The sequence below is a fragment of the Lonchura striata genome, chromosome 21 (genome assembly GCF_050655825.1).
Source record: "Lonchura striata isolate lonStrDom1 chromosome 21, ASM5065582v1, whole genome shotgun sequence".
NCBI classification, from domain to species: Eukaryota; Metazoa; Chordata; class Aves; order Passeriformes; family Estrildidae; genus Lonchura; species Lonchura striata.
Genome location: NC_140723.1, coordinates 2,822,576 through 2,840,796, shown reverse-complemented (window position 1 = coordinate 2,840,796; position 18,221 = coordinate 2,822,576). Strand labels below are relative to the sequence as shown.

General features: G+C 46.9%; 1 long non-coding RNA gene across 1 annotated transcript in view; it reads left to right on the top strand.

The window, feature by feature from the left end:
* The window catches only part of LOC146765666 (uncharacterized), a 37,887-nt gene that overhangs the window by 10,440 nt on the left and 9,226 nt on the right, over positions 1-18,221 (top strand). Inside the window, exon 2 of the long non-coding RNA XR_014949777.1 lies at positions 13,768-13,885. This is a non-coding gene — a long non-coding RNA (uncharacterized LOC146765666). The remainder of the gene's footprint in view (positions 1-13,767; positions 13,886-18,221) is intronic.

Here is an 18,221-nt window from a genome sequence, read left to right as displayed (position 1 = left end):
TGAGTGTGCTTGAAACAGTTCCTTCCTTTGGCATGACAAACCCTGCTCAGGCAAGGACAGGCATATTTTGAATAGTGTGCAACACTTTGTTCCATCTTATATTTTCTCCTTGCTGTAGCCTGAAAAAATTACAAATTATGTTTAAATAGCAGAGAGTATTTACTAGTTTCCACTTCGCTATAAATCTAGAAACTTGATTACTGAGAGTTGAAATATGTGGGCTTCAATGGCAGAGGGGGGAAAAAAAGTATATCACAATCTATTATTAGCCCAGAAGAAAACTACTAGTTTTCCTTTTTTATTCCTATCTTTTTTAGCCCAGGAATTTCTCTTTCTAGTGATACAACTCAGCCACTTCTCATCCCGACCGTGTGTAGCTATTTGGGCCTTAAACCAACCCCTGCAGAATTCTGAGCTTTATTCACAAAATGGCACTGGCCTGAATACAAAGTGCCACACTTTCTGTGGGAGGAAGAAGACAGGAAAAATGTTGTGGCAGGTGGCTTAAAATAAATAAGACTCAAACAAGCTCTGCTTGGAAGTGCTCAGAGCTCGGGAATGCTCGAAGCAGGCCCTGCAAACCTGCTGGGGAGAGCACTCAGGGGAAGGTCACTTGCAATTATCGTATGGTTTTGCAATTTTTTGCCTGGATGTTATTACAACCAACACTGTGTGCATTTACATCCTAGGAGATACATAAACTAACCTCCAAATACCACCCCAAGCCCCTAATTATAAACCCAGATATGGGGAATGTACCAAAGACCTGTACATTAAATATAATGCACCTGAGACCAGGACTTGGCTTTAAAGCTACAGTTTTACTTAAGTTTTTCACTGCCTGGATTATAATTTTAGTAATATGAATAAGAGACTGTGCAGATGCTAACCAGATGCTAATATCCAACTGTAGTTCCACATGTTTCCATGTAATAACTAAGTGTTACTATGGTGATAACAGATTCACTGGAGGTTTGATTTAATAAAGCAGGATTGCATGTTAGTGTCTGTGCAGTTGCCATAGTTTTAGCCAAACAATCGTGCTGCTTCAGACTGAATTGATGGTCTTGCCACTGAGCTGAGTTTCACTTGTAAATCTGTTTTTCAGGAATAAATTTGCTATGTAAGCAGGTTATAGTATATTGCTTTAATTGATCGCTCTTCCTCCAAATGGCAAAAAAGGGATGGTTTTGAATATAAGCACAAAAGTTATTTTGCTTAGAAGTGGGGGTTCTTTTCCTTTCCCTCTTTTTCTTTTTCTATGCTGCATTTGACTTTAGATTTAAAGATCTTTAAGCCAACTGCCCAAGGCTTGCCAAGGGAGCAAAGTCAGAATAAGCAAAGAATCTAAGTTGGCTTTCACATGAGAACACCTGTGTTTGCAAGTGACAGCAAGGGATGTTCAGTTTTATTGCCACCCATCCCAGAAACTGAGCTACAGGGGTTTGAGTGTTATTATTTTAAACTTATGAAGTGCAGTCTGGTAGGTAGTGATGGCCAAGTTCTGCAGTTCCCAGCTCAGTAGGTCTGTGTTGTTGGTTTAACATACACCAGAACCATGAGCACTTCTGTCCTCACCCTTTGGTTCTGCCTTTCCTGCCTGATTGTTCCCAGATCCATGGAGCTGCTCCCTGCACCGTGACAAGAGAAGGCAATGGAGTTTCCAGTCCCAGGAAAGCTGGGCCCAAATGAGTCCATTTCTTCCCTGACCCCAGGACTGCTGCTTCTCCACCCAGTGGGAAGCTCTGTGGTTGTTTCTGGTGCAGGATCTTCTTAACTTCTGTAGCTCCACTCCACAACTCCCTGACAGGAGGGTGCAGGCTCTGTTCCCAGGAAGAAAGGACAGGACAAGGGGAAACAGCCTCAAGCTGTGCTAGGGGAGGCTCAGGCTGGACAACAGCAGGAATTTCTCCATGGAAAGGGTGCTCAGGCCTTGACAGGCACTGCCCAGGGAGGTTTGGAGTGCCCCTCCCTGGAGGTGTCCAAGGAAGGGCTGGACATGACACTCGGGGATCTGGGCTGGTGACAAGGTGGAGGTGAGTCAAAGGCTGGACTCGATGATCTTGGAGGTCTTTTCCAACCTCAGTGATTCCATCCATGTGCTGCTTGACCTGGAGAGCAGCGTGTCGGTCAGAGCTGGGAACTCATCTACTTTCTACAAGACCACGAGGAGCTTTTGGCTTCTGTTACATCTTAATAATAGAAATAATAATAACAATAATTAATAACTCTAATGATAGTGATAACCTTCCAGCTGAACATGTGCAATTTGTATTGCCTCAGCATTATTCCCAGGCAGAGCTTCATTGATATTCAGCGCATCGACGTGTCTGTCACTGCTCCGTGCACTTTGGGTCTGGAATCCTTAGGGAGCCTCGCAGCTGTCAAATTGACTTCCATCATTTCTTTCGGAGCTGAGAGACAAATTATCCAGCCAGCCATCAGCCTAGGCTTTGCAATCGAACTTGCAATCTCTAAGTGATAAAATGCTGCCTCCCAGGTCAGACAAACAGTCCGGCTGTGAGGGGGGTTGAGCTGGCTGTGAGTGTTGATGCTGTTCGTTGGTGTCCCTTTATTTATTTAATTTTTTTTTTTCAGAAGCTGCTATTGCGCTGCTTTTTTTTTTTTTTTTTTTTGCTTTTTTTTTTTTTTTTTTGAGAAGTATTCACGGTCTAATGATCCTGCAGGCGCCTGGGTGAGTCACTGACATATGTCGGCTCAGAGTCCCACTGGGACAGACGCTGCTCCTGGGCGCTGCTGACACGGAAACCGGGAGGACGGGCATGCTCACGGCTTGGCCTGACCGTGGGATGCCAAAATTTACCCCGTCAAAGAGACTGGGGAGGTGAATGAATTGGAAAGGCTTTTCCAGTGTTTCATCTGCGTTAACTGCGAAGAGGTTTGGGGGAGGTTTGTTCTGCATCTTCAGAAGAACCTGAGTTCCATCCCCACTTCTGTGCTCAACTCAGGAGTGACTCGAGGGTTTTGCTCAGGGTTTTTGCCCTACCCTGGACACACCGACCCGTCTTTGCCGCACCCGCTTGGCTCACAGCGGGCAGGGCCGCGCTGCGGGGCTCGGCGGGGTTGTATGAGGCAAAGTCCGCAGGTGGGACCCGGCGGCTGCAAAAACAGCACCGGGATCCACCCCGGCAGCTGCGGGCCGAGGGATGGGGAGAGCTCCTGGCCGGAGGGATGGAGGGATCACGGCCAGAAGGATGGGATGGGGGGAGAGAGCTCCCGGCCGGAGGGATGGAGGGATCACGGCCGGAGGGATGGGGGGAGAGAGCTCCCGCCTGGAGGGATGGAGGGATCACGGCCGGAGGGATGGGGGGAGAGAGCTCCCGGCCGGAGGGATGGAGGGATCACGGCCGGAGGGATGGGGGGAGAGAGCTCCCGGCCGGAGGGATGGAGGGATCACGGCCGGAGGGATGGAGAGCTCCAGCCAGAGGGAGGGAGCGCTCCCGAGGCTCTTCCCGGGCGGCCCCGCGGGAAGCGGCAGCTGCTGCTCGGCCCGTGCCCCGGGACACTCCGGGGGCCGCTCCGTCCCTCGGGCCGCCCCAGGGGCGTTCCCCGGCCTTTTCCCGGCGCTGCCGGGTCCCTCTCTCCGTTCCCCGGCGCTCCCGGGTCCCTCTCGGGCCGCGGCGCCCCGGGAGCCCCGACGGCGGCGGGGGGCACGGGGCGGGCAGCGGCCGCCAGGGGGCGCTGCGCGTGCGGGCCCCCGGGAATTCCCGGCGGGGCCGGGAGCGACCCCGGGAATTCCCGGCGGGACAGGGAGCGACCCCGGGAATTCCCGGCGGGACAGGGAGCGACCCCGGGAATTCCCGGCGGGGCCGGGAGCGACCCCGGGAATTCCCGGCGGGAAGAAAGTGTCCCTCATGGTGACATGACCATAGTGTGTCACTGGCTGCATGCACTGCCCATGGATGAGGATATGCCTTGGAGTGATCCAGCTCTTTTTTGGTCATGGCAATGATCCCATTGCCATCATCATCAGCTGTGTTTGGGTGAAGCTGTAAGCAGGATCTGCAGTGTCCTCATGAAGATTTGAAATACAGCCTGATCCTTGAAAACAGCTCGAGTTTGGTCAAACCCACAGAGGTACTTGCAAGTCTTTATTTCCTGCTGGTTTTATTGTTTCTTTGCTTGTATTGCAGTCAGGATTAATCGCTGTCGTACCTTTTGTAATCCCAGGCTGGTTTGGGTTGCAAGGGACCTTAGGTTCAACCTGTTCCACCCCTGCCATGGGCAGGGACATCTTCCACTATCCCAGGTTGCTCCAAGCCCCATCCAGCCTGGCCTTGGGCACTTCCAGGGATCCAGGGCAGCCACAGCTGCTCTGAGCACCCTGTGCCCCACCACCCTCACAACCAGGGATTCCTTTCCAATACCAAATCTAAACCTGCTCTTTGTCAGTGTGAAGCCATTCCCCCTTGTCCTGTCACTCCAGGTTCTTGTAAATAGCTCCTCTCTACCTTTCTTCCAGGTCCCTTCAGATACTGAAAGACCACAATTATGTCACCCCAAAGCTCCCAGCTTTGGTGATAAAATACTTCACATTTAAAAGTGGCATAAATGTTCTGCAGGTTAAATAACAATCTCCAGTATTTCCTTTTCCTCAGAACGTTGCAAAGTTACCAATTAGCATCAGTATCAGGGTTTTTTTATACCATTTCCTTTCAGGTTTTTCACTTTCCTCTTTTTACTTTTTACCACCTCAGCTCTTAATTATGGCTGTCAAACAGAGCACAAGCCAGACATGGCATTTAGCAACCTAATTCTACCATCCTTCTTCTTTTCCATTTCCTTTCCTGTAGCATTCAGAAATGCCTGTACCAGTGGGTACCTCTGACATTTCCAAATTGCAATTTGACGGTGTCAGGAAGGTTCATGAATTATTAAAACGTCTCAGCATCATAAAGGTTGGAAAATTACATATAATTTGACAAAACAAGCACACGCAGAAAAAGAAAACCCCACCCAGGCATTCCCAAATCAAGAGAGCACCTTTAAAACTTTCCTTTGAATTTGCTTAAAAGGCTCAAATAGTAGGAGAGCTGCATGAGTCATTCTCTCTGTGTCTCTCTCTAGAACAGGAAAGCTCTCAGAGGGTGGAGGCATGTCAGCACAGTGTGGTACACTCTAAAATATCAGCTGAAATGACTAGGCTGGAGAAGTGGGAGGACTGATATTAGTCACAGCCACTGCACAGCTCAGAAGATGAAGGCAGGAGGAATTACCGGACAGGCATCTGCCACTCTGCCCAGCCCTTGAAAACGTCTATCTGGGCTTCAGATCTCTTCAGCCTTCCTTCAGAATGCCCCTCTTCCCCTTTCACTGTGACACTCACTGTCTTGGCCACGCAGAGCAGCTGTGATGTTAGAGAGTGGTTGAGTTCACCCCACAAACGGTGCCAGCAACTCCCATCTGAGCTGCTTGTGCTCCAGCCCTTTGTTCCATGTCCCACTGGATGAGCTGCCACCGTCCAGCTCCATGAGCTCCAGTGGGATGAGGATCTGCGCAGGGGCACCGAGATCTCAGGGAGATCTTTGCTGGGCTCTGCTGCCCTGCTGCAGCAGCTCTGGGTCTGCACGGGGCAGTGATGCACTCCCATTTCCCAGCCCCTGCTGCTTCGCCAGTCCTGGCACCCACAGCTCTCTGCACAGCCTGTCCTGCACGGAAACCCTGCATTTGTCCTGGTGGCCACAACACGCACACCAGGAACTGGGAGGAGCTGGGATGTAAGCACCACGTCAGGCTCTGTGATTGCACTAGTACCAAATTAATTTGGTTCAAGAAAAGGGGCACTGTGTGCTCTGGGTGTGCGAATTCCCCACTTATAATGGAAGAAAGCTTTCTAAAATGATGAATATTTGCTTTGGTGTCTGCAGCTGAGGGATTTTGAAGCATTTTACACACTTCAGCTCACCTCTGTGTGCTCATCTTGCTCTCCCAATCCATCTGAAATCATTGTTTAAACCTACTTTATATGCAGAAAGTGGGGTAACCTGACAAATTTTGCAAGGAATTGCTGGTGTCAGCCACAAACTGAGCCTCAGGAGTTTTCTTCTCCAGTTTGTGTAAAGTTCTTGTCCTGCAAATAATCCTGAAGCCAAATGAGTAAGAGAAATGCAGATCACGCAGCATTATCTTGTCCTGGGGGGAGCATGGATACTTCAAAATTTCTGTACAAGGCTAGGCACATCCCATTTTGCCCAAGCTATCCATTTTTAATCATTTTTGCAGGCCATGTTCCTCGTGCCAGGTATTGGTTGTGCTGAGCAAGTCTGGGAGACATTTGGGTTTGAGCCAAGTCACAAACAGCCTGAGGAGCAGGACAGAGCTGGGCCTTGTTTTGTCCAGGGTTTGGTGTAGGGTGTCCTCCTGCTCATTCAGAGATAGGAAAAGGTTTGCACTCAGATGAACTCCTCCAAAGATACAAACACCACTTTGCTGTCAGACCGTCTGCTTAGCCTGGCGAGGTTTGCAGGATACAGACCTCTTATGTAGATGAATTGTTACCAGAAGGTGTTTCATTAAACAGCCCAGATCTGCCTCTGTTCTATGCTGGTTTATCTCCCTGCAGTGTATCTGATAATCTTATATATCACATTTAACCAAGCCAAAAATAAAACCTGCAACAGACCTTCCTGATTGTCTGCGACTGTCTGGAGAAGTGATTTCCTCAGCCCTGTGAACTGGTATGGATTTGTTCTTACCCAGATTTCAGCCTGTTTGCCACGTGCAAATACTTCCTTAGTATTTGCTCCTCCAGAAACATTTTAATGTCAGCTATCATACCTTTTTCTTTGAAAGAAAAAAAAAAGTCACGATCATTTACTCTAATTTTCTGACAAATACTGAAAGTAATTTTTGGAATTGTACCATTCCTCTGCCCTAATTGGGTGCCTGGAAAGCATCTTAACAGCTGTCAAGAATTCTCAAGTGAGGAAAATACAGTGTGAAAGCTTATGAAAGTTATAAGTGAGCTAGCTATGTTGTAAGTGTACTAGCTGATGTTATTAAATCTTTTCATTGGTTAGAACATCCAGAGTAGTTCACCCTTCCCTCCAGGCTGGCCACTGATTTTTTTATGGCATATATTGAAATCTACTTCCCAAACCATTATTTTCAGGATGATAGCAGCCAAAGAAAAAAGACCCTCTTGCCTTTCATGGTGAAACTTGTTCTCCTAAATGCATTTGTTTGCTTTTCTGATTTATTTTCTTTTGATCAGAACCATCTGACCCTCGTGTTTAAAGGAATGCTCTTTGCAGTTTTGAAGTCTGCCTGTTATAACATCAATCCTGCAATCCTGCAGCGAGAGGAACTGGCAGAGGCATCCTCAGCTCAAACTCAACAAATCCATCCCTCTTGGCATGCCAGGCACCTGCAGCACATCAGCAGTGTCCTTGGTCCCTGTGCAGAGGGAAAAATCCCATTTTGTGAGAATGTTTTCATATGTGCAAAATCCTGCATGTGCTTGGTTTCCTGAGCCTTCCCTGTCGGCGTTTGGAGAGACAGCTTCCTTGCTCAGTTTGAAATGCATTTTCTTCACCTCTGCACAAAAAAAATATTCCCAGCCTCTCCATCCCCTGTGCTGGTTTTCAAGGCAAAACCAAAAATATTGGATGCTGGGAGAAGTGCAGCATGAGCACAATGTGCTAACGACTCATCCAGGATCCAGCCAGGATCCAGCCACTTCCCACCCATTCCCTGCACAGATCCAGGATCAGTGCCTGAGCAGTGAGGTCAGGCAGCTTTGGGAGGAAACAAGGAGAGCTGAGGTGGGGATCCTGTGATCTGTGTTCTGAAGCTCTCTGCTGTCAGAGCAGGGGACAGTCTGTGTTTGGTTTGTCGTGGAATGTCAGGGGAGAGACATAAGCAGTTCCTTTCCTGGGGCCCTTTCTTGTCCTTTGAGGCTGTTGGCTTCTGTTGTCTTTCCAAGTAGGAAGCTTTTATGAAAAACAAGTCCTTGGAGTTGCAGAAAGAGTCAGAGTTCTGATTCCTGGTTTGTGGCAAACAAGTTCCTCTTTTCTGTTGAAGTGAAACCTCTTGATTTTGCCAAAATTCCATTTTCTGTGGACCAAAAGAAAGAAAAACACCATTTCAGCCTTGACCTTGTCCCATGTGTTTTTGGAAATTTAGTCATCATTTAAGTACCTAAGGTGGGAGTTGAGCTCATTTGGAAAATTTGTCCTAATATTTGGTAGTGAACTATGAATATGTGCCACCTTTTTTGTAAAGGGTAAAGGTAGTCAGAAGGAACAATATTGGCACAAAAATTACTGCTTCAGGTTGGAAATTCCTGCCTCTTACTTCTTTCAGATGGCCATTCATTGGTTATTCAGCTGCACAAACACACCCTTGGTTTAAGTTCTGGTTTAAATTTTTCTCATTGTGGAGTTACTTTTGGCTTACAGGTGTCTGAGATTAGAAAGCGATTCTGATGAGGTTTGTGTGGTTTGTCTCTGACTGCATGTCCTTTTTAAGGCTCTCAAAATGTAAAGGTAAAGTAAACAAATAATGGGTTAGAAGTGAGTGTGGTTGTATTTTTTTTCTTTGAGCAGGTCAGGCAGTACTAGAGAGGGCTGTGCTGTCTGTACTGACATTTCACTGCAGTCACTGACCAGGTACTTCTCTGGAAATGATTCCCAGCAGCTTATTTCATTATCAGACGTAAAATAGGTCACTCTGGGCCTTTGAATTCTGTAGTGAATCTGTTCAGGTGACCTCACAGCAGCATCCTGCAATCTGCCATGGTGGGTTGGAGCAGCAACAATTTCTTCACAGCGTGAACCTGCCACTGCCCTCCCTGGTCCTCCTTTGAAGTAGGTCAAGCCTGTGAACTGCGAAGACTCCATGGACCCCTCATTTATTGCACCACTCCTGCCTCAAGATGTGGAGTAGAGCTCTGCTCCTGCTCCCGGTGTGAGCACTGGAGCTCAGGTGCACAGGGAGTGTGTGCTGCGTGTGCATCACAAAGGCTTCCCCTGGCCTCCTTCTGCAGCTTGAAGAGGATAATCTGCAAAAACAAACTCTTAAAGGAGTGGTTTCCACCCAGTTGTTTACCAATGGTTCTTTTCATCCCTGCTCTCTGGCTTTTCTTTGATTTTTTTGTTGTACTGTCTGTTTGAAGGTGCTTCAAGTTGCATAACCATGTCCAGCTTTAACTCAGAGCTGTCTTAGTGTGCACAGCTTCACCCTCAGATCCAGAAGAGTCACCTGGGCCTTGCTGGAGTGTCTGTCACTGAATTCTGTGGCTTTTTAATTTCCTTATCAAATCAGGATTTTCTTTTCCCATCTTTGAGCTGGATTTACAGGCTGGTAAAAAAATGTACAGAATGTTACCACTGTTTTTTTTCATTTTTTTAAACCATAGCAAGAAAAGGCAAAGTTTCCTGTTGTACAGGTGTTCTCAAGTTTCACTATAGAGTATTGGATGAGAAACTTAAAGAAAAACTTGTTTAACTTTGTCACTGATATGGAAGGGAATGTCCCAAGGTACTTGTCAGCTGGTCTTCTTTATTAATGATATTGTACAATTAGGTATTACACAAAGGTTTGTCATTAAAGGCATTTCTAAGAAGAGTAGATTTACTTTTCCCCTTTTACTGACTGAGGAAGTTAAATTCTAGAGAAAGGAAGTGATTATTTAGAGACCCTAGAGAGGAAACTGAGCCCGTGGTTCTGTATTTTGACCACGTAGATAATGTTGCATGGCCTGAAATACCCACTGCATTTCAGATCTACCTGTCCTGCTCTGCATTCCTAAAAGATAATATATCTCTTGCTGCTCTCTTTATCCCTCTTTCTTTCCTGGAGCTGGGATGTGAAAACACAGCTGCCCCGTGCCCAGCAAGGTTTGGTGAGTGAGGTGAATTCCAGAGCTGCTCCAGAGCTGTTTGTTCTGCAGTGTCACCACTCAGGGACACCAGAGCAGCAAGAGTCCAGCTGCTGCAGGGACCAGCCTCCAGCAGGTGACACTGGGGCCTCCAGCACCACTCACAGGTGAAAATGGGACCTCCAGCACTGTTCACAGGTGACACTGGGGCCTTCAGCACCATTCACAGGTGACACTGGGACCTCCAGCAGTGTTCACAGGTGACACTGGGGCCTTCAGCACCGTTCACAGGTGACACTGGGGCCTCCAGCACCATTCACAGGTGACACTGGGACCTCCAGCACTGTTCACAGGTGACACTGGGACCTCCAGCACCGTTCACAGGTGACACTGGGGCCTCCAGCACCATTCACAGGTGACACTGGGACCTCCAGCAGTGTTCACAGGTGACACTGGAACCTTCAGCACCACTCACAGGTGACACTGGGACCTTCAGCACCACTCACAGGTGACACTGGGGCCTCCAGCACCGTTCACAGGTGACACTGGAACCTTCAGCACCGTTCACAGGTGACACTGGGACCTTCAGCACCGTTCACAGGTGACACTGGGGCCTTCAGCACCACTCACAGGTGAAAATGGGGCCTCCAGCACCACTCACAGGTGACACTGGGACCTCCAGCACCACTCACAGGTGACACTGGGGCCTCCAGCACCACTCAGCCAGTGCAAGGGAAGTGCCAGGGAGGGAACAGTGGTGGGAGTGTGGTGCTGGTGGAGCCAGGATGCAGAAACCTCTTGATCTGCTCTGTGACTCCAGGTCCCAGCCCAGCTCTAGAAACTGCTCAGCAGAGGAGCAGCAAAGTGTTGCCACAGCAGCATTTACCTGTCCCTGTTGATGTCCTCGTGCAAAACACAAATCTTAAAACAACTAAAGGGGCTCAGTGTCCTCTGCAAGCTCTTGCCTCCATGGGGCTGTTACCCATGGAGGTAACATGAGGAGACACTGAGGAAGACACTGACAGGGCTCTTGTTGGGCACAGTTTGTCTCATTTATTTATCTCCCATGGGCAAACTCAATCGTGCTGGTCTCCTTCTTGTCAGACTGATCCCATCTGTGGTGGGTCAAGGGGAGTTGCCTGGGTCTAGTGGCCTCCAAAGCTTCTCCACCCTTTCCTGTTAACAGCTCTTGAATCAGGAGCTGCAGCCTGGTTTTATTTACTGATAGAGTTAAATTTGAGAAGGGAATCCCCATCTTCATTCATTCTTTCAATCCATGGATAGTAAAGCATCAGCCTCTAAACACTGCTCAAAAAGCCAACTTCCCATTGGCTGTAAATCAGGATTGCTGCAGTCAAAGTTAGAAAATGGAATACGGACAGGAGGAGAACATGAGGGGTCTTGCAGCTGTTTTCACATCCTCTCTCAAAGAGAATTTCTTCAATTAGTAGCAAGGATCTTATGCAGGAAAACTTGGAAGAAATCTGGTTGCACAAATGTTTGGGTTTTTTTCCCCAGGAGTTGCCAGAAGTTGCATTATTGCAGGTTATTTTATTCTTCTTTTCTCTCTCTCTATGGAACTGCAAAAGTGACAGTGCTTTAAATGGAAAGATTTGCAGCGAGCCATCAGTCACCATGCATGGAGGATAGATCTCCTGGTTTAGTCTTGCTTGTGCTTCCATAAATCAGCATAGCTAAAATATTTGTGGTTGTCTGTAGGAGATTTATGCAGGTGGGAGCTTAGAGTCAGTCTGTCATTTTTGTGGGGGAAGTGAGAGCTGGAACGGGCTGGGGAATGCTGGCTTGCAGGAAGGAAGGATTTATAATGATATTTTGGATATTTAGGGGTTCCACAGAGACAATTAGCAGAAATTCTGTGAGTGTACGTGTGTACACGTCTCTGATTTGGAAACAGCCTGTTGTTTCCCTGCATCCTTCTCTTGTCAGTCAGATGGGGATGTTGTATGGAAGATTCCTTCTCTTGGACCTGCTTCAGGCTTGGTTTTATTTTTTGCTCTTTCATTCCCTTCGGTCCGAGGTGTTCTGTGCCTGGGTTCTGCCTGACTTTGGCTGGTGTGTGCAAATGGGCTTTGTGTGTAATTGTGGGTTAAAAAGCTCTTTCAGACTGCCTCTCATCCCACAGCCCTGACTGCAAGCTCAGGGACCTCAGCTGATGATTGTGACTCTGTGAGTTCTGAGTAAGATGAAGAGTAAGGAGGGACAAAAGAAACATCTTTTAACAGTGGCAACAAAATCCAGGTTCTGTTTTTGGTAACGTTGTGTGACCCCAATTGTCACTGGTTCATGGCAGCTCTGAATGTGGCCCAGACCGAGTGGAGAGACCCTGATTTCCACCAGCTGATATCCCAGCACTGTTCCTGTGGGACAGGCACCCCCAGGAGCAGGAGGGGTGGGAGTGGGAGTGCTCCAGACCCTGCAGTTCCTGCTCCCTTTGCAGGCTCAGGCAGCGACCAGGGCTGGCTGTGTGAAGGTCATGGCTGTGGCTTCTCCTTCCCCTTTTCACTGGTAGGATCCTGTTCCTGAGGATTTGCTGGCTTGGCCAAAGTTCAGCACACAGTGGGGAGGCTGCAGAGCCCCAAACCCCTGTAAATACATTTTGGAAAGCTTAAAAAAAGTGCTGCTTATCACACCATACTCAGAAGTTCTCTGGGCTTCTTTCTTCTCTGTAGTAGTGGGTTTCTGATTTTCCAAAAACCTGTTTTGTACCTGCTGACTCCCTGATTCCCCCCAGTTTTAATTCAGACTGGGCTGTAATGTGAGACACGCAGGGAGCAGCAGCCAGCCTGGGAGCCCTGCGTAATTCCAGCAGGGAATTCTGCACAGTCCACAAATCCCAAAGGACAGGAAGGAGCAACTCCACCTACAGAACCCTGAAATCAACTCACTAACTAGAGCTACCAGGGCCTGCCTAGGGGAAAAGTGCCCCTGTGGTTTGTTAAGCCAAAAAGGAATAATTCAGGGCTAATAGAGGTGAAATGCTTTGCCAATAATTTTTAGGAGGAAGAAAAATCAGGAAAATATTAATAGTTTTTAAGTAGCATTGCTGTGCTGTGTCACTGTCTTGAATTTTATTAAACTTCTGTAAAATAATTTCCAGAGATGAGTGTAATATAGAAGGACAGAGATGAGTCTTAAATCAGATTTTTTTTTTTTGGTGTGTTTTCCATCTTTGCCAAGTTCCTATAAATCTTTTCAGTTGTAGAGACAGCCTAAAAACTGCTAACATTTCCAACTACAGAGCATAACACTGAATAAGGATAGTTGAAAAATTTCTGTCAAAACTGTGTTTAATGGAAAATAGAGTTTTGATAAAATAGCATTTTCACTGAAAATAGCTGCTTTCCATGGAGAATGCTGGTTTTTCACTGCAATATTTTGACAGAAGTTTTAAAATCTTGGGCTGAAATATGTACAGCTGTTCAAGTCCGTCTAGTGCCATTCATATTTCTTCACCTCCTCAAATTTGAGGTATTTTGCCAACTCCTTGGTTTTTAACATTGTGATACTTGGGAGTTTTTATCAAGCCCACCTCTAGATTCTTGCCATAGGACTCTTGGTTTTGTGTGTAAAAACCTGGTTTTCTGTGGCTTTTGAAGTTAGAGGGGGAAAAAACTCAAGAAAATGTGATCCAATAACATCAGGAATTAAAAATCAAAGTAAGCTAATGAAAATTTTATTTTGTTTCAAATAATTATTGAAATTTTAAAACCATTTAAAAATACTTCTATAGAAAATGTGTTGCCAAGTTGGATTAATTATTATAATCCTTCCCTCCATTTTCTATGCCTTTTCCAGTTCTATTTTCATTTTTTGAAACGGGGAACCGGTCAGTACTGCACCCAAATATGGGCATACTCATAGATTTACCTGGGGACAAAGAAATGCTCTGTGTTTTCCTTTTCCAGTGATTCTTCCCAGCCTTTCTGAACATCCTGGAGTATTTTTCTGTTTTCCTAGAACTTTTTGTCCCGTCCTGAAGGTGCATCTGCACAGCAGCTGGCATTGGTGTCTCCCTGGGTTGAGGTGAGAGTGTTTTTGTGCTGATCAAAGGGGACTCGGAGGGTGAAGGAGGTGAGAAGGGAAACCTCAGGCTCGTGGGCAGGAACCTGTGTTTTGTGTGGGCTTTCACACTTGTGATTTCACTTCACAGCTGGGGTGGGTTTCTGCTTGGAGATCCCTTTTTCATTCCAAAGTGAGGATCAGCCAGTGGGGCTCGAGTGGGATCTGCCAGAGCTGCTGTGGCTGGTTGTTCCGGGGCAGAGGGAAGGTCTGATGAGCACACAGCTCTCTGGCAAGTGCTCCACTGGACCTGGAATCCCTCCTAGGAAATGTTAACTCTAATACTCAGTCTGCCATAATAAAGCCTTCTTTTTTTTTTTTTTTCCCTTTTTTGTTTTGTTTTCTTTTGTTTTGTTTTCTGTTTGCCCGGTTTCTCCGTTCAGATGACAGTGTCCAAGTACAACACTTGATTCTAGTGAGCATCTGGAAATCTTAGGCTGTGTCCATGCTAGTAAAATCAAGGATGCCTGGGAATGTTCCCAGGAATGTTCCTCAAGTGTGGAACATGATACTGTACTAGTGAAGTGCTGGAATGTTCCTTGGCAGGATTTTGGCCCGTGCAGGCTGGTATTTGTCTCAACTGTTCCCAGGTAGGGTTTGAAGCTGGAGACCATTCCCAAGAAGTGGTTTTGATGCAGTCACCCGGATTCAGATTGTTGAGAGGTTTCCAATCCCAGCGTGGGCTGTTCTGTGTCAGCTGTGTTTGGACACATTCCTGTGCACATTTCATGTACTGGTACCAATATCTGTTACTTGAAGTGAAAATCTGCCTAAACCCCTCCCCCTGTTGCCTTTCATGTCACCTTTGCTTCTCAGAGAACGTGAACGTGTCACAGGAGGTTGTTTACATGGTGTTTATTTAAATTATGCTCCAGCGAGTGTCATTGTAGCCGACTCTGTGTCAGTGATTTCCTTTGATCAGTCACAAGTACTGATTTAAAATGGGGTTCACGGGCATGAACTTTATGCAGGAGCATATTTTGAATATGCAAGACATTCCTGAAAATTATTAATTGTTTTGTGATGTGCTGGCTAAAAGGAAAGATCAAATATTTACTACTCTAGAGCTATGCCTGTACATTGCAGGAAGTTCCTGGCCCCAAAACACCATGGTTTCAAGAGCTAATCCACAGAAGTGTCCCAGGTTCACCACATTGTTTATTTAAAGATCTAGGAAAAGCCAGGTAGTGGTCAGTGTCAAATCTAGTCACATATAAATTGTAAAAAATAAATAGATATGGGCTCAATGTATCCAATGGAGGCATCTTTTTTATGTATGGACTCATCAGAACCCGTTCTGTGGATATTCATTTTACAAGGTTTTGTTTCATTGTTACCTTGATTTTAAGTAGCTAGATTATACGTAAGATACATTTATATATTTATATATATACATTTATATATAGCATGTTATAATAAGATGCTGACCATCAATATTTTGCAAACACATTCTGAAGAATTTGAAGTTTGTTTGGTTTGTCAGTATGAATTAAAAATGAGTGCTTCTGTTGGGATTCTGGGATGTGACTCTGGGGACTGACTCTGTTAGGTTGTGACAGAACCTTAGCCCAGGACCAAAGCAGTGGCAGTGCCGGGGATTCTGGAGCACTGGGTGTGTTTGGGGCCCAGGATGTGCCAGGAACGGGGCTGGGGAGTGTGACTGAGCCATGGAGGAAATCAGTGCTGCAGTGCTGGGAGCTGCTCTCTCACAGGAAACTTTCCTCTGCAGGGCAAGCAGCTCCCCAGCTCTTTAAAACACCAAGCAGATGTTTCCAGTGGTTTCCTTGGTGACTGTCACCCTGATGGGCAAAGTGTGACCTCAGTGATCACTCATTGAAATTGGTGAAGAGTTGGGTCTGGCCTGTCACCCTGATCCTTGCACACCCCAATTCTTGCACATCTCCATCCTCACAGATCCTGATCCTTGCACACCCCCATTCTTGCATACCTTGATCCCTGCACACCCTGATCTCTGCACACCCTTATTCTGCTCACCCTGGTCCTTGCACACCCTGATCCTTGCACACCCTGATCCTTGTACACCCTTATTCTGGACACTCTTTTCCCTGCACACCCCGATCCTCACACACCCCAAACCTTGCACACCCTGATCCTTGCACACCCTTATTCTGGACACACTTTTCCCTGCACACCCCAATCCTCACACACCCCAAATCTTGCACACCCTTATTCTGGACACTCTTTTCCCTGCACACCCCAATCCTCACACACCCCAAATCTTGCACACCCTTATTCTGGACACTCTTTTCCCTGCACACCCCAATCCTCACACACCCCAAATCTTGCACACCCTGATCCTTGCACACCCTTGTTCTGGGCACTCCAATCCTCGCACACCCTGTTGTTTTCTGCTGGAAGAAATCCAGCCCCTGGGCAGTGGCTCCTGTGCCATTTCCCACAAAGTCCCCCAGGCTCCACGTCAGGCTCTGCTCAGCCAGGGAGGGCTGTCCCCAACCGCAGCCCTGGCACTTCCCTCCTGAGTCACAGCCCAAGTGTCAGACAGCAGCGCTTTCAGCGCTCCCATTAGTGAGAGTCCTCCCAGAGCTGCAGCACAGGGCTCTGAAAGGCCAAACTTCCAGGGCACAATCACAGAGCCTGCAAAAGAAAATTTCCCAGACTCACTTGAAACCAAGGTTTTGCCATCTTTCAGATGAAACGCTTATCAGGGTTTACAAGCCTTCCTGGTAAATTTTAGCCCTGTGCTGGGGAATTCCCTGCAGGGGGTGGTGTAAATGTTGAGGAAAGCTATACTGTAAAATTGTGAAAGCATGAGAAACCATAGAGGGGTTTTCAAATGAATTTTCAGGTTCATTCACAGCTTGGCTGAAGAGCAGCTGTGGGAAACAAACCTCCTGAGAACTGAAACAGTGCACGGAGTGGAGCTCAGAGCTGCAATTCTTCAGTAAAGCAGGGAATTTAAGCATTTCAGTGCTGGGGAAATGAAACTGGCCGGTGCTCTGTTTCACTGGGTGAGAAAACAGCCCATTCCGTAGGGTTTGGCCTTGTTACAGTGGTTTTCAAGATATAGGAAGAAAAATAGTTATTTAAATTTTCCTTTAGCCCTGGCATCTCTTGCGAGGGGAAATACTTTTGCTTGAAATTTCAGTGCCTATCATCAGTGATTTAATTTAGGGAGTTACTGAGCATTATTTTTGAAGGCATTGTGTTCCTGTAGCTGCCACTGAGTCAGCTGGAGAGGTACACAGTTGTTCATCATACAAAAATGTCTTAATTGTTGTCCTGCCCCAAATTGAAGGGCTCATTTTTGGTGCTGGGATCCTCCTTGGAACTGGTATTCCATCACAGGGGACGATATGAAACATGGAACACGCTTCCCTTATGGATTCTTTCCTTTTTAACCTAAATTTGCAGATTCATTTGTTCCAATGACTCGTGAAGAATGAATGGGGACAGACAGGTCTTTTTAAAAAGTGTAATATAAATTTGATTGCCCTTTAAAATCAGTGCCAATAGGATCCAAATTTTCAAAGCTCCTAAGTGCTTCACGTCCAGTGATTTAAATTGGAATGAGACACCTCTACAGCTTTTGAAGGCCTGTGACTTTTAATTGCCACTGTAATGAAGAGGTGGAGTTTTTCAGGCCTGTCTGTCTCTGTGATAACCTCATCTCCTCGTGCCCACTTTACAAGGCCTCCCCAGCTTTATCTCGGAGGCACTGAGCTCTTTGAATGAGTTTCCATTTGTTCTCAGGCAGATAAGCAGCACCCTGGCAATATCCACTTGCTTCAGCGTGGCTCTGACGCAGCTGGGGTGGTGAAGTCCTTATCAGATTAGAGTTTATCAGGCTCACGGAGCAGCCTGGACACTTGTTGTATCTCCAGGGTTACGCTGAGGCCCGGGCTGCCCTTGGCTTCACAGCCTCCATTCAGGAAAGTGCTCAAGCACGTGCTTGAGCAAGCAAATAGTCCCACTCAGTGGCTGTGCAGTTCCCTTTGGCTTTGTCAGGGATCTGCTGAAACAGTTCCTCAGATTAGAGCACGGAGGTGGCCAATTTATCATCTAAATCAACCTCTGAGCAGGAGCAGACTGTAATGGGCAAGGGCCAAATGGGTTCTGCTGCATAATTCCATGTGGAGCTCTCAGTTCTGCTGGTTCACAAGTTGTTTTGGAGCATGCAAAATACTGCCAGAGGAAGCTGGTTTGCTGAAGGCAGTGCTGCTGTGCAGATGCCCTGTATTGTAAACTCATCCTAAATCAGATTTATTGTAAGAAGATCACTTATATAATGGATAATTGAAATACGGCAGAAGTGCACAGG